This window comes from Diceros bicornis, unplaced genomic scaffold (assembly GCF_020826845.1).
Source record: "Diceros bicornis minor isolate mBicDic1 unplaced genomic scaffold, mDicBic1.mat.cur scaffold_147_ctg1, whole genome shotgun sequence".
Lineage (NCBI taxonomy): Eukaryota > Metazoa > Chordata > Mammalia > Perissodactyla > Rhinocerotidae > Diceros > Diceros bicornis.
Window position 1 is genome coordinate 265,699 of NW_026691058.1, and position 15,352 is coordinate 281,050.

Below are 15,352 nucleotides of genomic sequence, written 5' to 3' on the forward strand. Positions count from 1 at the left end.
AAGCAGGCTGTGCTATTCTGCCGTGGGTCTGTGGGAACAGATTACATTATCTTTACACACTGTGCAGACGACCACAGCTGAAGATACCGAGGGGCTGAGAATTAAATTCACAGTCATACCACTCTCTCATACTTTTTGTATGTGAGCTTCACATTCTCAATCTTAAGCAGTGATTCTCTGAGAATGCACACTTGAAGATTATAATGATTAATAATATTATTAATCATTGCATACATTATACGTTATACATTGTAAATTATAATTATAAATTAATGTTTAATTATTATTATATATTACATTATTATAATAATATCATTATAATGATTAATAATAGTTATCATTATTGACTAATTTCTGCTAAGCAACATGACTGGCAAGCTCTGCGTGTATTATCTCAGTTACAGTCACTATTTTTAGGGTTTTATTCCCATTTTAAGCTAAAGGTATGGAGGCTCAGATATATTAAATAACTTGACAAAGAAGGAAAATAATTACTACAAAGCTTAAATAAACACCTATTCAAACTATGTGTCAAAGAAAAAAAGACGTTATCTGACCTACAAACAGACTCAAAGTTGACCTCCCACAGGCCCGCAGTGAAAGAAGCGGTAAAGAATGTACATCAGGAAGAAGAAATGTGAACCCAGGAAAAAATAACAGGAGTCACGAGGAAAGGAAAAAACAGTCTGTCTAATTTAGTATTAATTTTAAAACAAGACATTAAAAACACATTAGAACCAAACTTCCAGATGATTACCACATGGAAGAATAGAGAAGAGAAGATTTAGCTAAAAGATAACTCATTTCTTAGGGAAGATATAAATACTAAGATACTCTATTATTGTTTAAGGCACTGCTCTCAGAAACTGATAAATCTGTGGGACAAAAGTAAGTAATGATAAAGAGGATTTGAAGAGTGCAACATACTCGATCAGGCAAATAGACAAATCCCAACACACTGGCTTATTGTGAGACTTGTGATGCAGAAAACAGTCGTTCTCCTGACAGCATGATACCGCAATGGCATATCAATTTTCATGTATGAAATTTCCAACACATATAAATCTAAAAAAAGGGACAATCCAGTATTTCGTTATGTGTGGCTGTGATTCAACATGCAACAAATACCAGAAAAATAGAGACCCAGAAGTAGGTGTCTTTTTTGAGAAGACAGATATAACAGCTCTTTAGTGAAATATTATGTTGGAATCTATTGGAATATTACACAAAAAGGACAATCCATTTGGACTATGTAGGTTTTCTCTGTGACTGTGAGGGCAAAACTCGAAAGAATCCACTGACTGTGATAACTCTCTGTTGATCTTAAAATACAAACGCATAACACTCAGGAAAGGAAAATGAGAGAACAAAATGAGAAAGAAAGATCTCCTTTCTCTCCTCACCTGAAACCCAATCTCTCACCTCAGAAGTATCACTGTCTGTATCTTCTCTGTTATGCAAAGTAATCAAAGAAAAGAAAACTATTGGTACATATTAAAGTTTCAAGAGCTCAAAGCAAGAAGACATCAGGACCCCTGCAGAGGCATTAATGTAGTGTGAGCTCCATGTCATCTGCACAGTTTTGTCTTTTCTTCATCGTGTTTGTCGGGATGTCCTTCTTGGCCCCTCACTCTCCCTGCCTCGCTAGCAAGTCTGTCTGCATGAGTGCTACCGCCAGACTCTCTCTTGCTGTCTTCACTTTCTCTTCCTGTTTCCTGATATCTTCCTCAGTCACCAGAAGTTGTTTGCAAAGGAGCTGTGGGATGTACAGTGCAGCTCCTGGGATCGTCTCTGCTGAATCTGAAAACCAGGCAGGGGTGGGCATGGGACTGGAGTTCGGACCACCTGTGAGCACACCTGACAGTGATGCACCTGTGCAACTAGGTGCAAGATTAAGCAGGGCTTTGGCAAGGTCCAAAGGACTTAACATTCTCCTGCACGCTGCAGAACTGGAGACCTTGCAGTCTCTTCTGCCCGCAGAGTTGTTGGGGCTGCTCCAAGGTTTCCTCCCTTTGATGGCATCTGACTTCATTGCCAGGATAGGATGAGATTCTAGTAACTCGCCTCTTGAATATGTAACTGGACATCCTCAAAGGGATGGAGATGCTCAAACAGGCTTTGGGTTGGATTGGTTTCCACAATCATGTCGCTTCCTCTGTGATGATTTGATCATCATACTTCTTTTCCTCTTACCCTATAAAAATTAATTGTGAATGTGGACCAGACTGATAAACAAAGCCTGTCTTCCCAGGACAATTATGTCAGATGCCTTGTACTTCTACCCTCCCTCTCTCCCTGTGGGGATTAATCTGACCTGTGTCCTGGGACATCATCAACGAGATTTGGGTCAAGAACAGAAAGCTCGAGGTCAAAACTCAGGACTACTGCATGTCATTTCTTCTCCCCCATGTTGTTAGACACTTATGAGTATGACTTTATTCTCATTTTGTCCTTGTCAGTCTCAACAACAAAATCCCTGGTGCTCCCTGTCAGGACACACTGTCCCCAGTTCTTTTCTAAATCCCAAGTCATACCATTCTTCTGTATTATATGACTATTCATTTGATTGGCCCATTGAACAGTTGGTGTTCATAGCTCCATTAGAGCTTAAGTCACTAGTGAAATTATCATCCACTCCACTCCTAGTGACTGTTATTTGACATCTGTGAACATTAAATCTCAATACAGAGAATATATCTGAAAAAACTCAACTTACAAATGGAGATTGTGCTGTAAGTGGGAAGTACACACTGGATTTATTAAACCCAGGAAAAAAATGTAAACTCTCTCATTATGAAGTTTTGTGTAGAGTGCACCCACATTGATGATATCTTGGTTATAGTGGGTGAAAAAATACTATTAAAATTAGTTTCACCTGTTGGCCTTCATTTTTTAAAATGTGGCTATTAAGAAAAAAATTAAATTCTATAATATATAGTGCTTAATGTTACTATTGGACAGTACCGTTGAAGCCATCAGTGAAAATAAAGTCCAGAGACAGTGGTTAGGGAAATTCTTTCCTTAGAAAATGAGTCTACACTGACCCACACTGCAAGATGCAGCAAAATCTGTCATACACACATACAGACACACAGACACACTGACAGAATGAAAAAAACCTCCTCCTAGAGTCCCACCTCTTCTCACATGGCATGAGGTTGCACTCATACTTAGTCCTAAGTGGACTAATCTCAAGAAAGAAGGCAGAAGTCAAGGTAATTTACCAGTTAGGAAGATCTAAAACCAGAGACTAAAGCTCAAGATATGTGGTGAAATTCCTGTCCTGGCTTCTGTTATTAATTCAATATGTTAGGGAGACTTTTCCAAGGAGGGATGTTTTAATACTCCCTTTTTCTTTACTATGTAAAAATAGACAGGCTATGTAAAGAATAATTACTCTAGCTAATCAATCAAAAGGAGATGATAGAACACGAATACCCTTATTATAAGTCACTACTGGATTAAAGAGTCAGGGAACAGCTGACATTGGGTTAATTTGGCCTTAATTAGGCTGATTCTGATTTCATGACCGTCATATTGATTGTATTATACTAGAACCTATGAAACTTCCCAGCCCCACCTACTATTTAACCACCAAGGCCCACCAACCAGACCAGTCCTTGCTGACACATCCCCTGCCTCCATCCCTTCTGACAACACCTGGAGGATTTTCCCCAAATCCCACTCTGTCCCTGAGCTCTTCAACCTGCCCCAGGGCCAGGGAATCATTTTCTCCAAGGCTCAGGCTCTGCGTGTGCCCAGCTCTGGGGATGGCACTTTTGTCTCGAGTGAAGACAAGGATCAGAGCGCAGACCCTGTGAGCTGCAGCAATTGGACAAAGACTGGGGTTTGCTGACAGATAAAACCTTTAGTGGGCACCGTTACCAGGGTCCAAGAAGCCCCAGTCATTCCTCCAGGGAATGTGATGCAGGACAGAGCAGGTATGTCTGCCTGTGTTTCGGCTTGGGAATGCCTGTAGGGTGACATAGGTAACACTGGTAATGCATTCGCCAATGTTGTTCATTCATTTATTCATCATATGTCATGGAGTGCTTTCTGCGTACATCCAGACAACAGGCTCACCCTCTGGGGCTCACAGGCAGTGTCAGAAAAATTTCTAAAATATAGGTACAGTACTGGTAATACACTAGGTGTTTCAAGCATTTTCCAAACATTAACTCCTTTAATACTGTCCATAAACCTACAAAATATGTATACTGATCATTATTTCAAACTGACAGATGAAGAAACTGAGGCACCAATCAGGTAAAGAACTCAGTCAATACAAATATCTAATAAGGGATTGAGCTGGAATTTGGACGTGAGGAGTTAGCTCCATAGTCTGTGCTATTAACCATGACATTTACTCTCTAAAGACTTCACATCATGAAAAAATTTGATCAGTTATCCATTTTCTTGGTGCATGGAGTAGCCACACTATTTTATCTGTGTCTGAAAAATAGAATACCTGCGTAGAAACTACTGCACATACACACTCAAATTACATCTACCAATGTCTCAAGTCCCTGAAAATTAATGCAGAGAACATTTCAGAATGTTTCTTGCCCAGGTTGGGAGGACTCTGAGGAAATCTCAGTGTTTCTATAAGAAGCTGAGGACAGGCTGGGAGTGGGTCTCAGTGGAAAGGTGTCCTCAGGAGTCACCATTGAATGACAACATTGATGGGTGAGTCTCAGCAGTGACTGAATTCAGGATCTGGTGGTGATATAACCTGGTGTTTATCATCTGACTGTGGGTTTATGGTGATGCAGCACAGGGAGAGGGGATGGTTCACTGTGTTCTTGGGGAAACCAGACCCATGAAAGAGAGGGAATGACGCTTTCCTTAAACAATGGACTCGTGGTGGGAAAAATTCGGCTTGGAAGAGACAGTCCTCTGCCTGGTATAACCAGAATGAGTTGCCTCTGCTTCAGCCAAAGCAGACAGCCCTTCCTCATGCACTCATTTTATCTCAATGGGAGGAAGGAGGAAGATATCATGTAATGCTCATCTGGATGTGAGATATGTGATGGTAGAGACTGTGCTAGGAAGTTCTGAAAGGCTGCCCTGAGGCATTTCAGACCTTTGCTGTGACCAGAATGACAAGTGTAAACACCTCTTCTTATGTCTGGGGAGAGTTAGTGGTTCAAGGAGAAGGCTCCCTGTTGCAGAGACTCACAGGAAGAATCGAGTTTGACCAGGGAAGGTCAGAAATGTGACCAGTGTGGCTGGAGGGAGCCTGAGAAGAGAGAGGAGTGGAGAGAGGAGGGTGATCAGGCTGGATCCTGGGACATGGTAGACTGTTACTTTCTGTTCCTCTGTGACAACATTACTCCAAAACCTGCCACCTATAAAGTACAAATATTTAACATCTCACAATTTCTGTGAACCAAGCATCAAGCATGGCTTAGCTGGGTGCCTCTGCCTCAAAGTCTCTGTGAAGCAGAGGCTGTGGTCTCCACAGGGCTCCAATGGGGGAAGATTTCCACCCAAGATCACTCACATGGGTTTTGTCCGGATCCATTTGGACCGAGAGTCTGAGCTCCTGTCTGTCTGTTGGCTGGACACTCCCTCAGTTCTCTCCTATGGAGCTTCTACCTAGTGCAACTGACAACATCAGCACTTGCATTCCCAGTTCTGGTGATTTGATAGAGAACGATAGTAAGAGCGAGAGAGAGAGAGAGAGATGGAAACTTAAGGAGAGAGGTAAGTAGGGAACCCAAGTAAGTCAGTGAGTGGGAAGTCACAGACGTTTTGTAATTAAAACTTGGAAGTGACATCCCATCACCTTGGCTGTGTTCTGTTGTTCAGAAGCCAGATACTGACCACTTAGTGGTGGCAAAATGATGTGCACTCCAGGAGGCAGGGAGCATTGGGAACATTGTGGAGGCTCCCACCACATAGACCAATATGAGGCTCTTGGGACTGATTCTGAGTAAAACGGGACCATGGAAGGCTTAATGCCAGTGGATCACAATGTCTGAATAACCTCTAATTTCAACCCCTTCAGGATGCAGACCTGAAAATGAGGTTCAGAGCGGCAGTGACTTACCAAAAATCACACATCTGGGACCCAGAGAAGTTCTGACTGGTATTCTATGGGATGTCCTACTTCTTGTACTTCCTCCATCTCTAATTGTGTGCATTAGACACATGTGACACCAGCCCACAGGTGTTGTACGTATTATCGCATATACACCTGATGAGGTCCCTAGGAAGCTGTTTTTAGCGCAATCCTCATTGTGCAGCTTGGGAGACTGGGGAGATCTTGAGAGGCACAGCAGCTTTTCCAGGACACAGAACTGGTAGGAACAAAGAGGTCTGACCTCATCTCTGTCTCCTCAAAGCTGGGGCCTGGATCCACTCCCAAGGAGCTGTGGGGAGGGTGGTGATGGGTATTTGTGTACTGTGTTGGAGATGACATGGGCAAGGAGGGAGAGCAGCCAACATCCTAGCGCGGGATTTGGGTGCGTCTCATTGAAGGAAGGGGTCAAGTAATAGAACCTTGAATAAGTGACCTCACTTCCTTGGTGACAGCCCCCAAGAGAACTTAGAACTCTGGTTACCAGGCACCCACATTGTAATCACAGACTCCTGTCCAGTTCAATTGAGTGGAGACACTCGACAGAGCAGGATGTTCTCGTGTTGTCCCATGAATTTCCGAGGCTCTGGCCCCCGGAAAGCCCAGAATGAGAGCGTGTTAAGTCACTTTAGACGTTGGCTCAGCCCTCACCTCGAATGTGTGTGGCCTTTTGGCAGGAGGAACCATCAGGTAACAGTTAAGGCCAGGGCAGGCCACTCTAGGTCAGGCCAGAACTGTGATCCCAAAAGGACAGCCCCACACCCCTTGACCCTCATTGTGTGTTTGTAGGGGGGAGGTGGAGTTAGGGAAGTTGGGGATGAGGAGGATCCAGGCTGGGCAAGAGCAGGAAGCTAGATGGTGGGAGTCGAGCAGTGTGTCATGTTGGTACTCAAGATCTTGGTTGCAGGAGAGTCACGTGAGTGCTGGGGACCAAGCTCCTCTATTCACATGTGAATGCCAGGACCTCAAAGTGAATCGCATTCCTTCACTGTTGGAGTCTGTGCAGATGCCGCTCTGTGCCTGATCTGTGTTGGGGTTTCCCACTGTGGCAAAGTCCAGGCAGGCCCCTGATCCGCCCTGGCCTGACTGTTGCGCACTGTCACTGCAGAGCTGCACCCAGGAGATGGTCGAGGAGCTGGTGGATGCTTTCCAGTTTGCCATCTCCCTGGAGTGGACACAGGTGCACCAGTCCATCAATGACCAGGGCTGGTCTGAGGTGAGTGTGGGTGCAGAGGGGTCTTCACACTCAGGGCCCTGAGATTATCAAGGCAGTACTAGAATCCAGACTCAAATCTGAGATTCTGCTGGGAACCGCTGCCCCAGAATTTTCTCACTAGAGTGCCCCACAGTACCACTCCCAGAGAAATCTGGACCTCCACTCCTTCCCACAAGCTACACAGGAGGGTAGAAAGTCACCTCAGTCATCCTGGTGGTTCACCATTGTGTCACTTGTTGTATGTCCCTCCTCCTCTCCCCCAGTGTGAGCATGAGTCCACTGTGAATTTAAATGAGGCCTGCAGGATGCGTGCCTTCCAGGCAGCGTGATCGAGAAGCTGACAGATTCCATGGCACAAACTTTCCTGAGTAGGAACATCTCCAGCTTCACCACCTTCATGGTCAACTAATCAGCCTCAGACACATCCCACCGGGTCCTGGACCAGCTGTTTACTAGGTGAGTAGCCACTCCCTCCTCAGCACAGTGGTGACTCTGCCCTCTGCCAGCTGTGTACCTTGGGCAAATCCCTGCATCTCTCGGAGCCTCAGTTTGCTCTTCTGAAAAGTGGGGGGGGATAAATTTCATGGTGATCTTGTAGGGACTAATGGGATCAGCAATGGCAGGTGCTTACCTGGTGCCTGGATCTGCAGAGAGAGCTGTAGACATGCTGTGGTTCTTCATGGTTATTATTTCTCTCTTTGTCACGAAAAGTAGTCTGCATCATCCTTTTCTGGGATGTGGCCTTTCTGAGTTTGGAAAAGCACATGGAAACCACCCTGTCAAGGAGGTGGAGATTCTGTCCAGCTGGTCCTGGTCGTTTTCCTTGTGGTAGCCAATCAGGGATCTCTGTGGCAGCAGAGGAGCCCCAGTCCCACTCAGGTGTCTGGGATGGTTCTGGTTGGACTTCAATCATGCAACCATGTAGATTAAGCACCTACTACATGCAGGACTTTTGGAGACACTTAGTAGAACTCAGTGAATAAAGGAGATACAATCGCTGGGCCTCAATTGTCGTCTGAGAGTCAGACAGTCACATTGGACATCATTCGCAGGTCCTGTCCTCCATTGCACATCCCAAGTGGTGCCTTGATAGCCTCCTTTACATCTAGAGGCATCTTTCCTTATTCCATCCAGGAGGGCAGAGCACAGGACCATCTGAAAATGTGAGTGGTCTTTGGGTCCCGAAGAACGGCTTCCTGTCTCTACAGAAGAAAGTGTGGAGGGAGAGATGGGAGCTGTGGCTGGGGCGGGCCTTTCAGAACCCACATCTCATGCATCTTTTGATTTCCGTGGGAAGGCCGAGGTCTGGTGGCTTCCAATCCGAAAGGGCAGGACTCAAAGAGCTTGGATGGGTGTCAGGACCCCTGGGAATCAGAGGGGTGGCTTGGCTGAGTTGTCCCCAAGAGACCCATTCCCACCACAAACCCATCAAAATCTGCCTCCCCACATCCACCTCTTCTGAAATCAACCTCCAGGCCCAAGATAGGAGATGTGTGAGCAACCTGCTCACAAATCTGCCTCAGTGCTCAGTCCAGTTATACAAGTGCATGGAGGGCTGGGCTGGGCTGTGTCCCAGCCCTTTGGGAGAAGAGTGTCAGCGAGAAGAGAGTCACGACAGAGTCTGTGTTCAACCTGCTGTATAACCAGACCTGCCACTGCCTGGATAGCCTCACAGGGACCACTGCTGCCGTGGGGCTCTCCCTTGGATGGGAAGGGGCAGGCATAGGGGCCCAGTCCCAAACCAGGTGCCTTGGGGGAGAAGTGTGGAGGGAAAGGCCAGGCCTCTGACTCTGTTGCCCACTTGCCTCCCCCAGTGCCATCTCTTCTCTGGTATGAACCTGCCTGGACCCAGGGCAGGATTTCTGGGAGCCCCTCCACTATCCCTGCTTCACGGTGAAGCTGACCTCTCTGCATGTCAGCTTGCCTGGCTCAGGGCTGCAGGGCCACGCGTACCTTCTCCAGGTCCAGCTGGAGCATCCACGGCTCATTGAGGCAGAGCTGGAAGGTGAGGTGACAGTAGTCTTGGAAGAAAACTTGCTGAGTGTTCAGAGGCTTTGTTCCCTTCAAGGCAGTGGGGTCTTTCCTGTCTTTGACAGGCACAGGGGAAGTCAGCTACGTGAGTGACACTGTTTCTTTCTCCTGCTGCAGTACCATCTCAAGAGCTCCCCCCAGCTCCAAAGCCAGAGCAAGGGCCAGCTCCACGGCTAGATCCAGCTCCAGCTCTAGTTCCACCACCTGTGCCAGAGCTGGAGCCAGTGTCACCTCCATCAGTCCCTCCAGGGCCAGAGCCACCACCAACATCAGCTCCAGTCCCAGTGCCAGCTCCTGAGCAGGAGTCAGATGGACCATTGGCTCCAGGGAGAATCCTCCTTCCACCTGGAGAGATAACAGCAGAGCCAGATCCAGACCCAGAACCCACCTGCCCCTGGGACGTGACCACAAAAACCTTCTGAGGGAGGAGAAGCCTGACTTCTTGGAGTTCCCTCCCTGGCTGGTGGCAGATCAGTTGACACTGATGGATGTGGTGAGCAGTGGGGCTCTCAGGGCAGGTGGGGCCGGCCTTCCCTGTGCCATGAGCTGCCCCACACCTGCCATTTCCTGATCCAGAATCCTGTGATCTCGGTCCAGCTTCCTTGCTTACCCTCATGTAACCTGAGCAGCCTTCTTAACTCCCAAGCCTTTGCTGTCCTCATGTGGACAGTAGAGATGGACACTGAGAGCAGCTGCCATGCAGAGTGGCTGTACAGATGGATGAGGTGGAGCAGAGAGGAAGTTGGGCATAGTCTGTGCTTTGGTGAGGGATGGGAGCACACTGAAGTGCTGTCTGGTCCTTGGGTAGTTCACTCATTTGCCCAGGAGGCCTCAACAGGCTCAGCACCTATTAGGCACCTCAGGTGTACATGACTACATGGCAGACAAACAAAGCCCGTGGTTGTTGCTCCCTTGGGGGAATGTGCATCTGAAAGAGGAGTCAGACCTCAGGATGATCAGAATGGTTGGAAGATGCCCCTAGAGATGGTCAAGCAGGAGCCGAGTTCTGGTACTTGGACGAAGTGAGACTGGACGGTGAGCAAATGTCATTTCCCTGGGTCACAGTATCGGGTCCTGGGTCATCCTGTGCTGGGTACCCTCAGGGGACACAGGCAACACCCAGGGACTCCCACAAGTCTCAGGCCGCATTCTCAGCATCCTGAGCTCCAGCTCTCATCACAGACCCGGCCTGGGACTGGGGGCTGCGGACGCTGAGCTGGGCTGTGGCAGGGCTGGGTGACACTCCCTGTCCTCCCCAGGAGCTCTTCAAGAAAGTGATGCCCCACGACTTCCTGGACTCCATCTGGTCCCAGTGGGAAAATAGGGCCAATGAGCACCTTGCACCCACTATCCATGCCACCGTGACCCACTTTAGCAGAGTGGTCAAATGTGTCATCACCACCTGCCTCGGGGACCCAGCATGACGGCCCAGGACAGGGCCAGGGTGGTGGAGCTCTGGATCCAGGTGGCCAAGGTAAGATTTGGGAGTCCCTGGGAACCCCTCTCTGGAGTCGTGGTAACCGTTCCTTCTCCTTACTCAGTTCTCAGGATTGAAATCTGTGGTCTGAGCCTTCACACAATCCTTAGGCCCCTCCTGCCAGGGCCTCGATGACCTGACTCCTGGTCCCAGTGGTAGGAAGCTCACCCCATCCTGGGCTCTTTCCTTGGCTTGAGCTAAAATCCTCCTCCCTGGGAGTGTTCCTCCTCAGGGTCCAGCTGTGCTCTTCCCGGGTTTCTTGACCCTTGTCTCATCCAGGACAGGAGACGTCCATGAGGGGACAGAAGCCAGAGGAAGCAGGGCTCCAGCTCCCCCTCACAACACATTCTCTTCCCTTCCCCAGAAATGCCAAGGCCTGAGGAACCTGTCTTCACTCCATGCCATCCTCTGGGCAATGCTGAGCCCCTCCATTCAGCGTTTAAAAAAGACATGGAGACGGGTGTCCAGGTGGGTAGACCTCTCTCCATGAGAGCACCACCTGGGTGGACCAGACACCCCCCACAGTGCTGCCATTGCCCTTCAGTAAGCTGGGATCTCCTGGGAGACAATGAACCCTGGGGACAGGGTCTGACCTGGTTGGGAGGCATGGAGTCCTTCTGGAAACTTAGGCCAGTGGTTCTGCTTCAGGAAACAGTTTCCCGAAGTGCCAGACCCTGACTTGAACCAAATTGAAGATTTTCAAGTGTTTGCTTTGCAGCAACAGAACTCTCTGTCCACCTGAAATCAAGACTCTTTAAAACAGGTTTGTTCATTAGATAAGAGAATGAAGGCCCCAGGTGATAACAGGAAAGCCCCCTCCCCAGTCCCAGAGACCTCTGGCCTCAGAGGACACATTGAAAACGCTCATCCAGGCTGTCTGGATAATTCTGCGTTTTCAAACAAAAGGGATTTACCTTTAAACCACCCCACAGTGTTTCATTCCTTTTTTCCCTCCTCAGGAGGAACTGCAAAAAATTTAAAACCTTGTGCAGAATGGACCAGCGGGAGAGGAGGAAACTGCTCACGGAGGTGAGTGGAGGCTCGAGATCTGGAAGGAGGGAAGGTGAGGGGGGAGGAAGGACCAGGCAGTGTGTTCTTTGGTAAGTTTTTCACTTAAGGTTCCCTGAGAAATAACGGTGTGTCTTGTCAAGCTTGACAGGAAGTGGGGGATGTGAGCTGCAGGGGCAGGTGGGGCCTGTTGGGGGTAGGAGACCTTTGTCATGGTGTAGAGTGGTGTTGGTTGGACTGTTCCAGGAGGTGAGGAGCTGGCAGAATGAGCAGGTCTCTGGCTTCCATGCGGGCCCATCAGCTGACCCTCATCTTCCTCCAGGCTGGCAGGTGGATGGAGTGGGTGGGGTTTCTTTCTTCCTAAAGCAGCCCAGGCTGTCCTCAGGAAGCCAGGTCCCTGCTGCTCCTTCGGTCTTCACTGCACCTCGCAGGGAAGAGCAGCCTGCCTGCCCCAGGGACGGGCACTGTGTGGTCACACAGGCCAGGTGGACACACGGGCTGCCCAGCCTTGGAACGTATGGTGGATCTGGGACAGAACTGTGTGCTCTCTGGGACTCTGCACTCTATCCCGATAGTGGTCATTACTGACGACCCAGTGAGAGTCTACTCTGGTGCCTTGTTGACAAGGATACGCCCCAGATGGCAATGAGAATTATCGGGGAACCTACAGATTCTGAATGGACCTTCCTGGCAGGACATTAGAAGTTTCCAAATAAAAAAGGATGCAAACGTCACCATTACACAGCGCCCTGGTCACCCCCTACACTGTAACTCAGATGTGGCTGAGAGGGGTCCCCTTCCTGAGTGAATGAAGGAGGAGTTCTGTGCAGGGACAATCCTGAGGGGATCCTAGGGAGCTGAGGCATTTGGCATGGCCTCAGGTCCAACCTGGAGTCAGAAAATCCCAGGGGCTGGGACAGGCAGAAGCCACTTGGATATGCCCCCTGAGACACCTTTTGCCTCCCCATCCATGCCTCAGCCTGACTAAGCGCCTAGGCACACCCCGAGAGTCCAGAGGACAGGACCTTGGTCAGAGGTGGGTCTGGAGGAGGAGTGAAGGCCGGGGGACAGGGCCTCTGGCTGGGAGGGGGAGCAGTCTCTCCTCTGTGGGCCCCTGAGCAAGTCACTGCCCCTCTGTGGGCCTCGGTCTCCTCATCTGGGAAATGGAGGGGGATGATCTGTGATGCAGGCCTCACAGGGGTGATGAGGTACAAGGGGGAGAGGAATGTGCAGGAGCTTTGTGCTCCTCCTCGAGGGGCGAGGGGAGAGTACTGGTGACAGTCAGATGACACTCAGTCCTCAGGGGACCCTGAGAGGCATGGGGAGTCCTCCTCACACTTTCCTGATGAGGAGAGAGTCTTAGGGGTCTGGGAAAGCCTGAGGGCACAGAAGAGGGAGTGTTGGAGCTGGGATTGACTAGAACCAGAGCACTCTGGAATGGGAGCAGCCATAGACACCAGATGTCCAGGGTCCAAGATCAGAAGCCTGGGAGACACAGGGAAGGGAGCATGGCCTCCAGAGCCTGTCCTTGACCCTGCAGGATGTGACCTCTGTGAGGGCCACCCTGGAGATGGGCCCCCAGGGAGCCCAGGAGAGGTAGCAGCAGGTGAGGGGGCCTGAGGGGGAGGGTCCAGGTGTCAGAGGAGGGGGTCTCCTCCCTCACGGCTGGAGGCCTCCCCAAGAGAGGGGTCCCTCCTCCTCCAGCCCAGCTCCTAGAGCCCCAGAGCTTGAAATACCTTCCTTGGAAGTGACCAGGAGGAGGCCTGGAATGGCTGGGCCAAGGATGGATTTGGGGGGGAGTGGCAGGGACCGCACAACCTGGGATTTCCCAAAAGCCGCCCCTGGTAGCTGACGGGGAACGTTGGGTTGTCCTGGAGGGGGCAACTGTGGGGAGGTTGCTGAGGGGCCTAGGCTGCTCTCTGTGGGAGTCTGTGGTGGGCAGGAGGATGGAGTGAAGTGACTTGGGGGAGGGTTCATGGGGGCACCTGAGAGGTGGGACTCATCACCCCTCCCACCCTGATTTCACAGGGTGTCATCCCCTTCCTGGGCATGTACCTCTATCACCTGAAGCTGCTGAACATTGAGATGGAGGATGATCTGGAAGTGAGTGAACCTGGAGTTGGGCCAGGGAGCAGGAACCTGAGGTTTGGGATGAGAAAGCCCTGCACTGGCCCCTGAGCTCTCAGTACCTGGCAAACCTCCTCTCATGAGAGAACCACGGCCACCCCTGGGAGCTGGGGAGTCAGGCTCATCTTAGCGATGCGGGAACGGAGGCTCCACGTAAGCCCCCCATGAGGCTCCCCAGCCTGGGGAAGCTCAGAGCTGCCTGCCTGCAGAGCTGCAGGAGGCTGTGTCTGAGCTCCACTCAGCCTCCCCATCAGGCCCTGCCCCTGGGGGAGTGCCATCAGTCCCTGCAACTCAGGAAGCACATCTGTGGTCCAGCTGTCCCTTCTTGCCTGAGGCCTCAGTCTTCCCGTCTGTCATCAGAAATGGGTGGGCTACAAGGTCTCTGGCTTCAGCTCCCCTGTCCCTCCTGTTCTGGAGCCCAGAGCCTGGCCCAGTGTCAAGTTCTGTTTGTGGAAGTTCTGCCCTCTGCTGGGCACTGACAGTCCTGCAGCCTGAGAAGGGGTGGGATAGGGGCTGGTTATGGGCTTGGGGGGCTGTTTCTGATGGACATTCGCTGTCTCCTTTCCAGGGAAATCTGGTGAACCCCAGAAATGGCGTGAGGTGAGCATCTGTGGGTAGGGTGGGGAAGTGGAAATCACAGACCTCGCGTGGCAAGATGTTTCGTGTCCTCATCCCTCGGGTCTTACATTTATTGGATGAGTTAGATCCACAAAGTTGGGAATCCCATCACGTTGGCGGGTGCGGGAGGGGCTGGCATCAAGGACACCTTCCTGGATGAGGAACTAATTCAAGGCAACTGTGAGGACAGGCAAGTCCTGAATTCAGTGAGAAAGCAGGAGGGTTCCCGAGTGAGGAGTGATCCTCACTCCCCACAAGTTCCTGGCAGGTTTCCCCACCCAAGCCCTGTCTGCACCCTTTCCTTCCTCCCAGAAATGCAAAGTCATCAGGAGGATTCAGCTGCTCCAGCAGGCTGCAAATAAGTATGACCTGGAGCCCGAAGAGTGATTTGAGGCCTGGTTCCAGGCCATGGAGCCCCTCAGTGTCGATGAGAGGTGAAGGTACAGGAGTTGGGTGAGGGCAGGCCAGACTCTCTCTGATGGCCGGCTTCAGAGCGTGTGGCCTGGCTCCCTGATCAGCCCCAGACCTCAATGCATGGTGACCCATGGAGCACCGGGACTCAGCTGCTGTCAGGGTCTGGGAGGGACACCTGGGGTGTGGCTCCTGGTAGCTCACAGGCCGCTCTGTCCTGTAGATACTGCCTCTCCTGCCGGCTGGAGCACATACACCAGAAGGCAAGCAAATTGCGGCTCTTCAAGAGAAAGAACTGGCCATCCTCCAGTTCAGGGCCTAGTGAGTGTTGGGACCAGCAGCGACTGAATCCAGGGGCTCAGTATATCTTCGGGCTAAGCAT